The 12,971-nt window shown below is 43.2% G+C and overlaps 1 long non-coding RNA gene across 2 annotated transcripts in view; it reads right to left on the reverse strand.

The window, feature by feature from the left end:
* Nucleotides 1–7,982: 7,982 nt before the first annotated feature.
* Nucleotides 7,983–12,971, reverse strand: part of LOC109306390 — an 11,895-nt gene continuing 6,906 nt past the window's right edge. Inside the window, exons 2-3 of one of the 2 annotated variants that reach the window (XR_002099973.1) lie at nucleotides 9,733–10,005; nucleotides 7,983–8,351 (exon numbers count right to left, since the gene is read on the reverse strand). This is a non-coding gene — a long non-coding RNA (uncharacterized LOC109306390). The remainder of the gene's footprint in view (nucleotides 8,352–9,732; nucleotides 10,006–12,971) is intronic. The other variant, XR_002099972.1, reaches the window with a different exon arrangement.

Here is a 12,971-nt window from a genome sequence, read left to right on the forward strand (position 1 = left end):
GGCATCAATGCCTTGTATCTCAGCCCTCTCTAATGTTATAGAAGCAAATGCTATGATGCTTTACATCAGTAGGACATGTTATATCCCAGCTGGTCTAATTCTAGGCCCTGGCACTGGAAAAATCTGTCCCGGGCTCTTTGGGAGACAGAAGGCTCCAGTCATGATTTCATAGACATTAGGTCTGCAAGGGACCTTGGGAGATCATCGAGTCCAGCCCCCTGCCCAAAGGGCAGGAAGTCAGCTGGGGTCATTTTGGTTAACAATGTCACCATTAGGTGCCTGGTATGGGCCAAAAGTGTAATCAAGTGTGGGTGACTGGGGAATAAGCCCCAGCCACTATTATTCAGGGGGTGCCAGAATGGATTTAAAGAGAGTGCTGCCCTACTTTAGAATAATAGAAAATGAGGGTTGGAAGGGACCTCAGGAGATAATCTAGCCCAACCCAACCCTGTGCTTGCAGCAGGACCATTTCCAGTTATATTATCCCAAGCCTAGGCTTTGTCTACCTGAGTCTTAAAAACTAGGGCTGTGAGAAGCTTCGATCACCAGTTTGATTCAGTGGAGATTTGACCCGATTCGGTGGCCAAATCTCCAAATCTGAATCGAATCAGGAGACTCTTTAATCCCTCAGAATCGAAGTGGAACCCTCCAAATAGATTCAGATTTGATGATTTAGGCATAGACACAGCTTTAAATGTTTTTTCTACATACCTCAAGGGCAGATGGAGCATCCCATGGGAGCATGGGGGGTCCTCAGTGCACTCTGGGTAACCTGTTCCACTGCTTTATCACCCTCCTTGTGAGAATTTTTTTCCTAATCTCTAACCTAAACTTCCCTTGCTGCAACTTGAGATTGCTCCTTGTGCTGTCACCTGCCGCCACTGAGAACAGTCCAGGCTCCATCCTCTTTGGAACCGCCCTTCAAGTACTTGAAGGCTGCTGTTCAGTCCCCCCTTGGTCTTCACTTATCCAGAATGAATAAGCCCAGTTTCCTCAGCCTCTCCTCAAGTCCTGTGCCCCAGCCCTTTAACCATTTTTGTTGTCCTCTGCTGGACTCTCTCCAATACTTTGCTGGAATTGGCATTGATAGTACCTAGGCACCCAGGCCAGCAGCTGGGGGGTTGTGTCCCTAGTCATCTTGTCAGCCCATGTCCCCTTGTCAGCCTCATGCTGTTTGGGGGACGCTGGTGTTGTGGCGGAAGGTGTTGGTGTGGCCAGCAGCCTGGGGCGTAGCACAGCCCCGCTACTGCAGCCACTGCCTTGCGCACCAGGGTGACAGGAGTGAACCATGGTGAGGGTGGCTGCAGTAGGGGATGCAAGAAAGTCTGTGTACCCAATGATTGCAGATGGAGTGTTAACCCCTTGGCTGCTACCTGCACCAACATCTTTCCTTACAGCAGCTGCCATGTGTGCAAACCTTACTAGTTACACCTCTGGTACGGGCATACGAACAATTTCCTGTGATGCAAGCCAGGAGTGGATTTACAGTGAGTTAGCTACTTCGTGGTCACTTCCTGTGTGCATGTCCATATTGCCATGAATGGGAATAGGCTGTTTGTCTGATGGAGGGATAAGCTACTTCACATTTTCACTGGGGTGTAAGAATGCACATGAACAGTTATTACAGAGTAATCTATGTTCACATGCTATAGTCCCTTATTATAGCTTCCAACATAAAGAGGACATGGATGGGTCTTTAAGCTATATTTGGAATATGTTCTCCACAATGGTTTAGCAATGCTCCTACTTTTAAAACATTTTGGCATACAGACTCAAAACTTGGGTGTTTTTCTATCTCCTTTGAGGAATGGTCTAGACAGGAATGATCATGCTTTGAGCAGGCGGGTGAACTAGATGACCTGTGAGGTCCTCTCCAGCCCTATTTTTCTATGATCTTCTCTAACAAGGCTAATGTCTCTTGGAAGTGGGATACTGGAATGCTGGGTAATTGTTTTCTTTCAAATGGACAACTAATTCCTAAAAATTCTATTCCTTTTTAAGAGATGTGTCCTATCTGCATCTCTTTTATGTCTCCAAAAAGCTTATTTCATGTTTCTGAAAGAAAGCACGCTTCTTTTATTAAATGCTAAACCAGTATTTTTGTAACCTTATTGGATCCTTTCTGACTTTCCTTGAATTTTCATCTTTATCTGTCCTAGATAACAACACGTTGCCCAGATAACAAACAGTGGTGTCACTTAACCCCCAAGGCATCAGATCTTTTATGCTCTGAAACACTGCAGGCTTCTTACAGTTTATTAACTCGGAAACTAGTTAAACCAAAATTCATTTCAATACTGAAGTGTGGTTTCTTAAAAGAAAATGAAAAGTTAATTCCATCCTACTTTTTTGTCTAAGCCCAATATATCATTGGTTCTTTCTGTTCATTAATTATATTAGCTTTGCTGAGGGCTAAATGAAATTAGCTGGTGTCTCAAGGGAAAATTGTTTTATGGTGGTGCTATAGATGGGCCTGGCACTTTTTAGATGATATTGCAGTAAAATAGACTGTAAATGTCATAGAAACTAGCTCTGGCACTAAAAGCAGCAAAAAACAACTCAACCACTATGAACAACCTTATGTTAACAAAAGGAAATGGGAGCAATTATGAGTTAGTGGACATATCTACTCATTTATTAATTTGCTGTAATTACGGCGCATTAAGCTTAGTACCTGTAATAACAGGTACTAAATGCACCATAATGGGTACTACAGTGCATTAGTGCAGATGAAAAAGCAGTGCTTTTTGTGTGATGCTTAAAGTGCATTGGACTAAATCTACCGCTCATTAGCATCATTTTTGCCAGGCATGCTAGTGTGCAGTAGAATTAGTCCAATGCACATTAAGTGTCAGACATGCCCAGTGGGCGTGTCTGCACGAGATGCATAATGCACAGTAGCCTAATAACAGTGTGCAATAACATGCCAGTCAAAAACTGTGCTAATATGCTACTGCGCAGTAGTTTCAGGCTAATGTGCAGTAAGCGTCACTAAAAAACCATGTGCCGGCACTACTGCACAATAATTGTAGTTACTGAACATTTAGTTAGTACTTCATTAAGCAAGTACTAAACTAAATGCACTCTAACTACTGTGCATTAATGAACATGTAGATGTACCTAGTAAGATTTAAAATCAGTAAGGAAAAAGTTTTCCACTGAAAGGAAGTTTTCTACCCCAAATTAGGACAAAGGAAGCTTACTACATAGGATGGGGCTGTAGGGGGGGGGGGGAGAAAGAGAGAGAGAGCACACTTATTTCTCTTTTTCAAGAGCATCACTTTACTGGAAAGCTAAACAACAGTTTAACTAGTATTCAGATCAGCAAAAGGAATACGTGACAGGGGGCCATCACAAGGCCAGTCCCAATGTTGGGGCTCCCACATGCCTAGGGCAGTCCGCCCGTCTGCTACACCTTTGTTGTAACTTAATAAGTAGTTGTTTACAAGGTGGGATGCTGACCATTTTACTCCCCAATGCCAAAGGCATAATACACGGCTCCATTCCGCTCGTGAGGCCAAAGTTCCCAGAGGGGGCTACTGCTGAGAGGGAAAGAGGTCTAGGGAGTTTTGCAGCCCAGAATGAGGGCAGAGGTTAGGCTGCCTGAATAGGAGGGATCCAGGTTGGGTCTGAACATCAGGCAGGCATATAGTGAGGCCCAGCATGGGGCTGGAGCCATATAGTGATGCCATCTGTGAGGCATGGGGGCTGAGGCTTTCCGGCACCCCATATTCGCCTTTCATTGGGGAGGCAAAGATGTGGCATTTCCAGTGAGACTGCCCCACCACAGCCAGCTCCACCACACCATCCAACACCAGCAGGGTGTTGTTTCAGGTCATGCTTCAGGACCAGGAACCGCCTCTATCCCCCTAGTTCCTACCCTGACCTCCAGGTGTTCTAGGAGCAGCAGATCTCTGGCTGGGCAATGTTACTCCAGTGGCATCCCTACAGCAACTGCCAGCTCAGTCGTGAGGGCCTGAATTTATACTGAGGCTGCCCAGTCCCATCCTCCAATACAGGAGACCTCTTGTGGTCATGTGACCACCACACCTGCTGGCTGCTCCACAGCTTGCTTAAGCTTCTTAAAGCGGCAAGCACCAAAGGTGCCCTGCCACAGAGTACAAAAAGATTCTCAGGTCTGGGAGGAGGAGTGTGAGGCTAGAACTTGATCTCTGGTTGGTTGCTCTGTTCCTCAATACCCCATCTTTCCTGGGTTTATGATCATAAATGAACAATTATTAATGGTATGCATCTATCTACCCTTTGATTTGGTATATGTTAGTGAAGAGGTTGGTCATGAGCAGAGATCCTGGTTTTCTCTGTTTTAAAAATGGCAAATTCCCCTCATAAAAAACCCCAAAACTATGTTTTTCCACAATTAAAATGAAATGCCATCTATGTATGTATGTATGTATGTATGTATGTATGTATGTATGTATCAGTTAAACACAACATTGTATCTACAATTTTAAAGCAATTTGGAAACCTACTAGTGCCTCAATCACTGTCATAAAATAAGTTTTAAATACCTATACATTTTGGCATTTGATTTGGGGTTTTTTCTGATGGAAAAATCAAAGCTCCCCCTGCCCCCTCTGCTCCCCAGGATGTGGGTCCAGCTGTGGCTGTCCCCCACACTGCTTTGTGGTACTGAGAAGCCCTGAGATCCTGGAGCCTTGCCCCTCACTTGCAAGCCACAGCCTCTCAGCCCTGCTGGTGCTCCTCACTTTTGACCCCCAGCCCCTGGGGTTAAAAATAATAACAGATCACTCTGACTGTTGATATATTGGTGTAGCTTTCTACTACATATATATTTTTAATTAATTAGACCTGGACCAGACCTCTTGAATTCCTATCTAGGATCAAATCCTAGCCTAAACTGTCCCAAAGGTGAATCAGGCAGAAGGATTCAAAGTCTGATTCAGTTCATATTCTTACCCAGATTTGCCTTTGGATGTAAAATTTAAGGATCCATTGTTCAGAGAGGTTCAATTTCAATAGCTTGTTTCAGCAATCTTTACATTTACAAGTAAACAATGAGTAATTACATTTCTCTTTATGATTACATAGACGGTACTCTTCTCTGGTTATATTTCTCTTGATACTGTTTTGCAAGATATTCTCACAAGCAAGCTAGGGAAATATGGTCTGGAGGAAATTGCTGTTGGTTGGAAACTACTCAAAGACTGGTTATCAATCATTCACTGTCAAACTGGAGGGATGGACCAAGTGTGATTCCATGGGACCTGTCTTGAGTCTGGGACTAGTCAATATTTTCATTAAATTACTTGGATGGACTAGAGCAGGGGTGCTCAACTTTTGGCCCACAGGCCAAATGCAGCCCATGGAGACATCGCATCTAGCCCATGGGGCTTCCCACAAGTCTGGAAATTTGGCACCTGGAAAGCGGTGGCCATTGAAACAGCCACCCTTTCCCTGGTAAATCCCCAAACCCAATTCCCTGAGCAGCTGGTTGGAGACAAGCTAAGCCTCCATCCCCTGCAGGGCTGGGTCATGCCCCCTCACTTCTGGACTGGGGCTGGGCCACACCCCTTCCCCCCATGAGTCTGGGTTGGGCCCTGGTCATATCCCCTTCCCCTCCAGGACCTGGCCATGCCTCATTCTGTTTCCCTGGTAGAGTCAAGCTCCTTTCCCCTGTGGGGCTGCCTTTCCCCCCACCCCCTGTATAGCCAGATGGTGCTCGCCATGCCCATCTAGGTGCCAGATTGGGAGCGCTGGCTGTGCGGGCAGACCAGGTATTGTCAATCTGGCCTCCCAGGCAAAAGGTTTGGGCACTACTGGACTAGAGAATATAGAGAATACACTTTTTAAAACTGCTGGTAGTACCAAGCTAGGAGACTACATGCACTTTCAGGGATAGGATTAGAACTGAATTGGAGAAAATGGAGGAAATGCTTCAAAATAAATCTGATGCAATTGAATAAAGACAAGTACAAAGTGCTGCCCCAGGGCAGGGACAATCAGCTGAAAAATACAAGGTGGGGAGCGACTGCCTAGGCAGGCATTGTGCAGAAAAACCGCTGGGTGTTATAGTGGATGATAAATTGAACATGAGTCAGCAACGACATGCTGTTGTGAAAAAAAGCTAGTGTCATGCTGAGAAGTATAACAGGAATGTTGTATGAAAGACACATGAAGTAACACTTCCTCTCTATTCAGCACAGGGCCTCAGCTGGAGATCCGTACGCAATTTTGGACACCGATTTTGATGAAAGATGTGGATTCAGAGGAGAGCAATAAAACATGTTGTATCAGGAAAGAGTGAAAGAACTATATTTGTTTAGAGAGAGAAGACAAGACTGAGGATGGGCATGATAATAGTCTTCAGTTATGTAAAACATGTTGCAAGAAGGAAGGCAATGAACTCGTCTCCTTGTCTGCTGGGATGGCCAAGAAGAGCTAATGGAGGTTTTGGTTTAAGATGAGGAAAATTCTCCTAACTGTTAAGAGAGTTAAGGGAGGCTGTGGCATCTCCATCCTTGGAGGTTTTTAAAAGCTAGACCAACATTTTTCAGGATCAGGTTAGAAATAATTATTCCCACCTTGGGGCACAGGAATGAGGTCCCATTCAATCTCAGTCTATGGTTCTTTGATTACTGACAATGTGTCCTATCTGATGATAATAAGTCTGATCTTACACCATTTATTCACACGGACTCATGCCAATAGCCCCAATCAATGGCTTCTGCAGAAATGTGGGCAATTCCGTTTAAATAAAGAGTAGTTTTTTTGCAGGGCCGCTCTCTATTGTTTGTGCATTATGCTTTGGATAGTCATTAAAGAATAGAAATAACTCAGGGAGGGGGGGCTGAAACCCAGATGTCCCCCTCCCAGTTACGTTGCCTAAGTATTAGGTCAGAGAATCAAACTTTCTGGCTTGGTCTCTTTGTGGGTTTTGCACTCTTGGCTGTGAAGTGGCTCACCTTCAACAGGAGCAGTGAAGTGTGCTCTGACCCAGACTATTTTATAGACTTACAGGTAGGGCATCCTCCAGGGAGGTGAAAGATGTGGATTAGAATCCCTTTAGGGTGGGGATATAACCCAGGTTTCCCTCTCAGCAGGCAGGTACTCTCACCACTGCTGTTCCACAAAAAGCATGTGGCAACAGTAGCAACTCCATCTCCCTCTTTCCATCAATTTGAATCACAGTTCAAATCTAGGAAACCTGGACTTAAAATGATTGATTTTAATTTTTTTTTTGGTTTCTGTATCTTTTCTTAGTGAAAGGTTTTATCCTCTGTGGGGGCATCTACACAAAAGATGTTTCCTGTCTACATTAGATTATTAGATTGGAGTAAACTCATTAACTCTGCATAGGGATAGTACTTGTAAATTGTAAACACAAGTGCTCTCCTGCTGTGGAGTTTTTTTCCACTTTTCAGTTGTACAAGTGTAGGCAGTGCCCTAACTGGTTGGGGCACGAGGGTGCTTCAGTTTAGGGAACTGCCTGCTAGCTAACACCTCACTGAAGCATCCTCATGCCCCAGCCAGCCCCTCTGCAGCACTTTGAGCCTAGTGGGAGCAGCCCTGGCCAGCCTGGGAGCAATAAACTATTGGTGTAATATGTGCTGGAATTTATCGCTCCACATTAATTGCACGTGTAGGTGCACCCACTGATTGATAACCAGAACAACACATTGAGTAAACACAGTTTTCACTAAACTCAATAGTATTTATGCTATCCAGAAAGATAAGGAATAGCTATTCTTTAAGCGAGTATGCTTTTAGTCATAGCCTTAATTTTTGTCTTCTTATATTAGAAAACTATGAACGAGTTATCTCCCTCCCACCCCCCCAGATAATGAGTAATGCCTTGGTTATGATTTGTGTCTAGCTATGCTTGGATGGAAATTAGCATTTCCTTTAAAAAGCACAAGTAGAGCAAAAAAAAAAAAAAAAAAAAAAAAAAATCTTATTAATAAAAATAGCTTTAAATGTACTGGTTAGTTAATCAAAACATATTTCATATTTTAAACTCACTGATTTATTAAACAAGGAAGTGTCATTTTTAGTCAAGTGAACCAATAATTTCAGGTCTCCATGTCCTTCAGTATTCTAGGAGGAGTAGAGCTTATGTACTTACAACTCATTTTTTTTTTTTTTAATGGATTAAAGAGGAGGAAAACAAGCCTTCCCATTTTTTTTTAATTTCCCATTGGTTTTTCAGTTTTGAATGAGTCCTTAAACTGAGCTAGCTGATTAAACTGAACTGAATAAAGTATTTTCTGTTTATAGAAGGGGCCACTGCTGTCAAAACCTGATTTGGCAAACTCAGCAAATTGGTTCCAGATGTTTGGCCAGGAACTTCCACCCATTCAGTGGTGCGACTTCTTTATAGAAAGTCAGTACTTGGCTATTATTTTAAAATTTAATTAAAAGGATGTTAGTCATTTCTAGTAAATTTAGAATTTAATAATCATTCACATAATTTCAAATTCAATATTCATTCGTTCAGTTTCTATGCTGCCTTCCCCAGAAAAGGCTTAGGGCAGTTTACACTAAAAGCAAGATGTATATTAAAATAAATAGAATATAATAAACTTCTCATATAGTAGCCAAAATACATAACCAATCTGGTTAAAACCTGCTGCCCCCAAAATGGTTAAACATCGCTTCTGGGTATTGTCCAGGGTGCAGATGGGCCACAGAGGACAGAGACTTCCAGAGCTGAGAAGTGTCTACTGAGAACAACCTCCCATGTATTTTTGCCAAATAAACTTGGCATGCAGATGCTATTTGCAGGGGGTTGCTCTTGGCTGACCTTAGGGATCAAGATAGAACATAAGGGACAAGAAAGTCCCTTAGGTATGTAGGGCAGGGACCATTTATGTAATGATTTTTTATTTTAACTCAAGTGCATTTAATTTAGTACAAAAATCTGATTTTTTTTTTTTTTTTTTTAAATAAACCCTTTAAAAAACCCATCAAACCAGGTTTGCCTGGAATGTCATGGAAATAAATGTAAGGAAGTAATATGTAAATTAAAATTAATGTGGTTCTTTCAGTGCAACTTCAGTGCATAGCTCCTAAAAATAACCCATTGTTCTTATGGGAGGGGGAAAAATGCAAGCACAAAATAAAGTGAATACCTATCAGAGTACATAGCATTTGCTTATGAAGTGCAGATAAATTGCTAAGACAAAAGGTAGTCATTTAATATGTACAATCATATTAAAAAATGGACTGGAAGAGCCCTTGGTGTAGTGATAGAAATTATAATTTCAAGATGCTCCCTGGCATTGGAGATTGAGGAAGTTAGAAATTGGGAGACGGTCCCCGAGTTAGGGAGTAGCTTGTTAGTTAGAGGGAGACAGGGGGTCTGCAGAGAAAAAAGTTTGCCTGCTGCTCCACAATTAAAGGTTGTTGTTTAGTTCTTCTCATTCATGTCTGCCTGTGTTTATTGAACCCAATTAAAACTACATTCAAGAGGTCATTTAGACTAATTGGATCAGAGACTATAAGGTCTCTACCTTGCCTTCAGTCTGCTTCAGGCAGGATCATCCCTGTTCAAACCATTTTCACCAAATGTCTATCTAACCTGCTCTTAAAAACTTCCAGGGATGGAAACTCTACAACCTTACTGGGTAATCTGTAACACCAGGCCCTTTATAGTTAGAAAGTTCTTCCTAACATTCAGCCCAAATTTGTCTTGTTGCAACTTAAGACCAGTACCTTTCATAATGGTCTTAAACAACTGCCATTTATTTTTACCTTGAAGTGTGAATTTGCTTGGTGAGGAAGGACTCTTTGTTAGGTTTTCTGGTTTTCCATGGGCTTCGTTTATCTTCTAGTGGAATGATGCCTTAAGACATTTGTAACTCAAATGATGTTATGTATATTAATACTTCAAGAGTGAATGGTCCAGAAAGCCTCTGATGCCATCTTCCTTGATAATGATTGTGGGCAGATAAATGCACTTCAAATAAATGAATTGCTTTAAGTGGGATTTAGGGAGCATTGAGGTTTTCCAGGCATCATCAAAAGCTCAAAGGCAAATAACTTCTGAATCAGCTGAGTCCAGGTGGGTAGAAAAGACATCTGGCCATGACTGTGGTAGCAGCAGTATGGTCCTGACTTCCTGCAGACTCAGGAAGACACTGCATTAGTTACACTTGATTCATAGTTGGAGATTTTCTTTCTGTTCAAATGAATGTAGCTTAGGAAAAGAACTAAACCTTAGCGGTGTAACTAAGCCTAGGCAAGCCAGGTACCATCCCCAGGTGCAACTATGTGGGGGGAAGGAGAGGGTGCCAGTGAGACCCACCCCCTTCCACAAATCTTTGCCGCAGCAGGGGCAGCCCTGCATAGTCCCTACCCAGCCCTAGAAGTCCAGTGCAGCCCCATGTCCTGTATGATATCTAGGGAGCAGGAGGGGTGGTGGAAAGCTTCCCTACCCACAGAGGCTTTGCCATGGGAGGTGCAGCCCTGCCCCCAGGTGTAGGGGAGAAAATGGGGTACCAAGAGCAGCCTTTGGAGAGCCCACGTCACTGCCTGCTCCTCTGCGGCAGCACCTCTAACTCAAGGCTTGTCAGTAGCAGCATCCCCCGCTCTTGGAGTGAAGAGAGTGGACAGCCTGGGCAGGCAACGATCTTCTCCCTCTACATCCCAACCACCTCTCAGTGGTCAGCAATTCCCTTGCCCCCAGCACTGAAAATCTTGTTACGTCTCTGCTCAACCTAACTGTTGAAGCACAGTTCAGAGACAGGGAAGGCTTCTGTAGCAAATTCATTAACCACCAAATACCACTATGTAAAGGATCCAGGATCTAGATAGTGGATATACAAATTCAGTCATGTTAAATTGACAAAAGAGTTGAGGCGCCAGTGTTAGCATGTGATTACAAGTGAGGAACGTGGCATGAGGGTTGCAAATGCGGAAGGACATCTGAATGACAAAGTGGAGCCATCTTTTCCATCCAAATGTCTAACAACAGAGAAAACTGGCTCCAAGTGACATTTTTGTTTCCCTCCAGAAGAGCTGTGATGTGTGCCTTTGTGCCAACTCTCCTGGCAACAGGACCATTTGAAAAAAAAAAAAAAGGGTGGCAAAGACTGATTTCTGATGGGAAAAGCTATTAGAAGTGAAAGCCTCAGATTTCTGCCTGCAGGTCCGTTGTAGAAGTGAAGATGCAACCGCCAAAATGTGTCTGGAAAAAGAAAGAGAGGCTGCTTTACAGAAACTGTGCCATAGCACTGAATGTGATCACGGTCTAGAGCAGTGGTCTCCAAAGTGGGGTGTATGCACCCCAGGGGGTGCACAAAATGATCCATTGGGGTGCGGGAAGAAAATTAGAACTTCTGTTTATATAACTATACATATATTGGGGGTGCATGCTCAAAACATTTTTACTGATATGGGTGTGCGATCAAAAAAGTTTGGAGACCACTGCTCTAAAGAACCATTTGGGAGGAAGGGTGGAATTAATCTAAGCGTGGGTGGCATCTGGGTGCTCACGTTTGCCTCTCTCGTGCTTGTAAGTAGTAATCAGAAGTGGTACATGGCAAATTGGCCGAGATGATTTAGATGGGGAGAATCCTGCCTTGAGTTGGGGTCCCAAGGTCCCTTCCAGCCCTACTTTTCTATGAATCCATGATTTGTCCTGCTCTGGCCTATAGATCTCCAAGTCTGGTCTTCAACCAGCATAGTTTTTGATACCAGCAGGACTGCTGATTACACCACCTGATGATCTGGCCTTTGATATCTTGCCAAATGAGAACTGCCCATTATAAAAGTGGTAGCAAGCATGATAGTATTTCTGCATTCCCCCAAGTTGAGCAAAAGGGAAAAGTTACTGAGGATTTCTTCATCCTTCCTCTCCTGTATCTTATTTTCTAATATACTCACTCACTGAATAAAATATGGAACCTTTCTGGTTTTTAGTCTTGCCTACTAGACAGGAAAACAGTCTCTATTTCATCAGAAATCTACTAAAGAAATCTATTGTAGATAAAACAATTATGTCTTTCATTTGGTTTTTTGTTTTTTTTTTTTTAAAGCTGACATGCAGTTCTCTCTTACTCTATAAAAGTGTTTTATTACACTTGCTAAAAATGTCAGGGATACTAAACAGCAATGCATAATTCACAAAAAAACCCAAACAACTTCATAGGCAACCAAGTCCTCCCTGAAATGTATGTATTATTACTATACTACCTGCACTAGTAAGCAGGTTGGATGCACTGGACATTTAAACAGGTGAAAAAACACAAACAAGATGGAGAAAGCAGCAAGAGGGGATGAAGATGGACTGAAAATGAAATAGGTAAATCCTTTGACATTTGCCAGTTAACTAAAATAAACAGATACAGGAGAGACCTGGCCATGGTCTCTTATACTTCCATTACAAAATGCCTTCAATATGGACGGAGAGGATGGTCTAGTGATCAGTCCTATAGCTCTGGTCTCTGAAGACCCGAGGGAACATTCATATCCTTCCTCTGCCATAGACCTTAGGTTGGGGCAGGCAATTATTGTGGGCAGAAGGCCGCTTAATGAGTTTTGGCAAGCCATTGAGGGCTACGTGATAGGCAGCTTGGGGCAGATTAATATTAATTTTCTAAGTTTTTTTTTTAGGGGCCCTGCATGCCGGATAGAATGGCTGGCTGGGCTGCATCTGGCCCCCGGGCTGCATTTTGCCCACCCCTGTCTTAGGTATATTGCCGAGTTTGTAAACAGACATCTCATTCGAAGGCACCTCCGATCATCTTGGGTTTTGACTTGGATCAAAAGAGGAGCTGCACAGTAGGGCTGTGCAAAGCTTTGGGTGCTGATTTGAAGGATATTCGGCTTAATTCAGTGGCTGAATCTCAAAATCCAAATTGAATGAGGGGACCAAATGAAAGCTCCAAATCAATTCATAGCTCTCTGAATTGATTCAGAGAGCTTCAGTGATTCAGGCAGTCCCTGCCCGCTGCAGCACAGAGCTGGACCCGGACTCTGAGCTGGTAAGT

The sequence above is a fragment of the Crocodylus porosus genome, unplaced genomic scaffold, assembly GCF_001723895.1.
Source record: "Crocodylus porosus isolate Cpor-Errol unplaced genomic scaffold, CroPor_comp1, whole genome shotgun sequence".
In the NCBI taxonomy this organism is placed as follows: Eukaryota; Metazoa; Chordata; order Crocodylia; family Crocodylidae; genus Crocodylus; species Crocodylus porosus.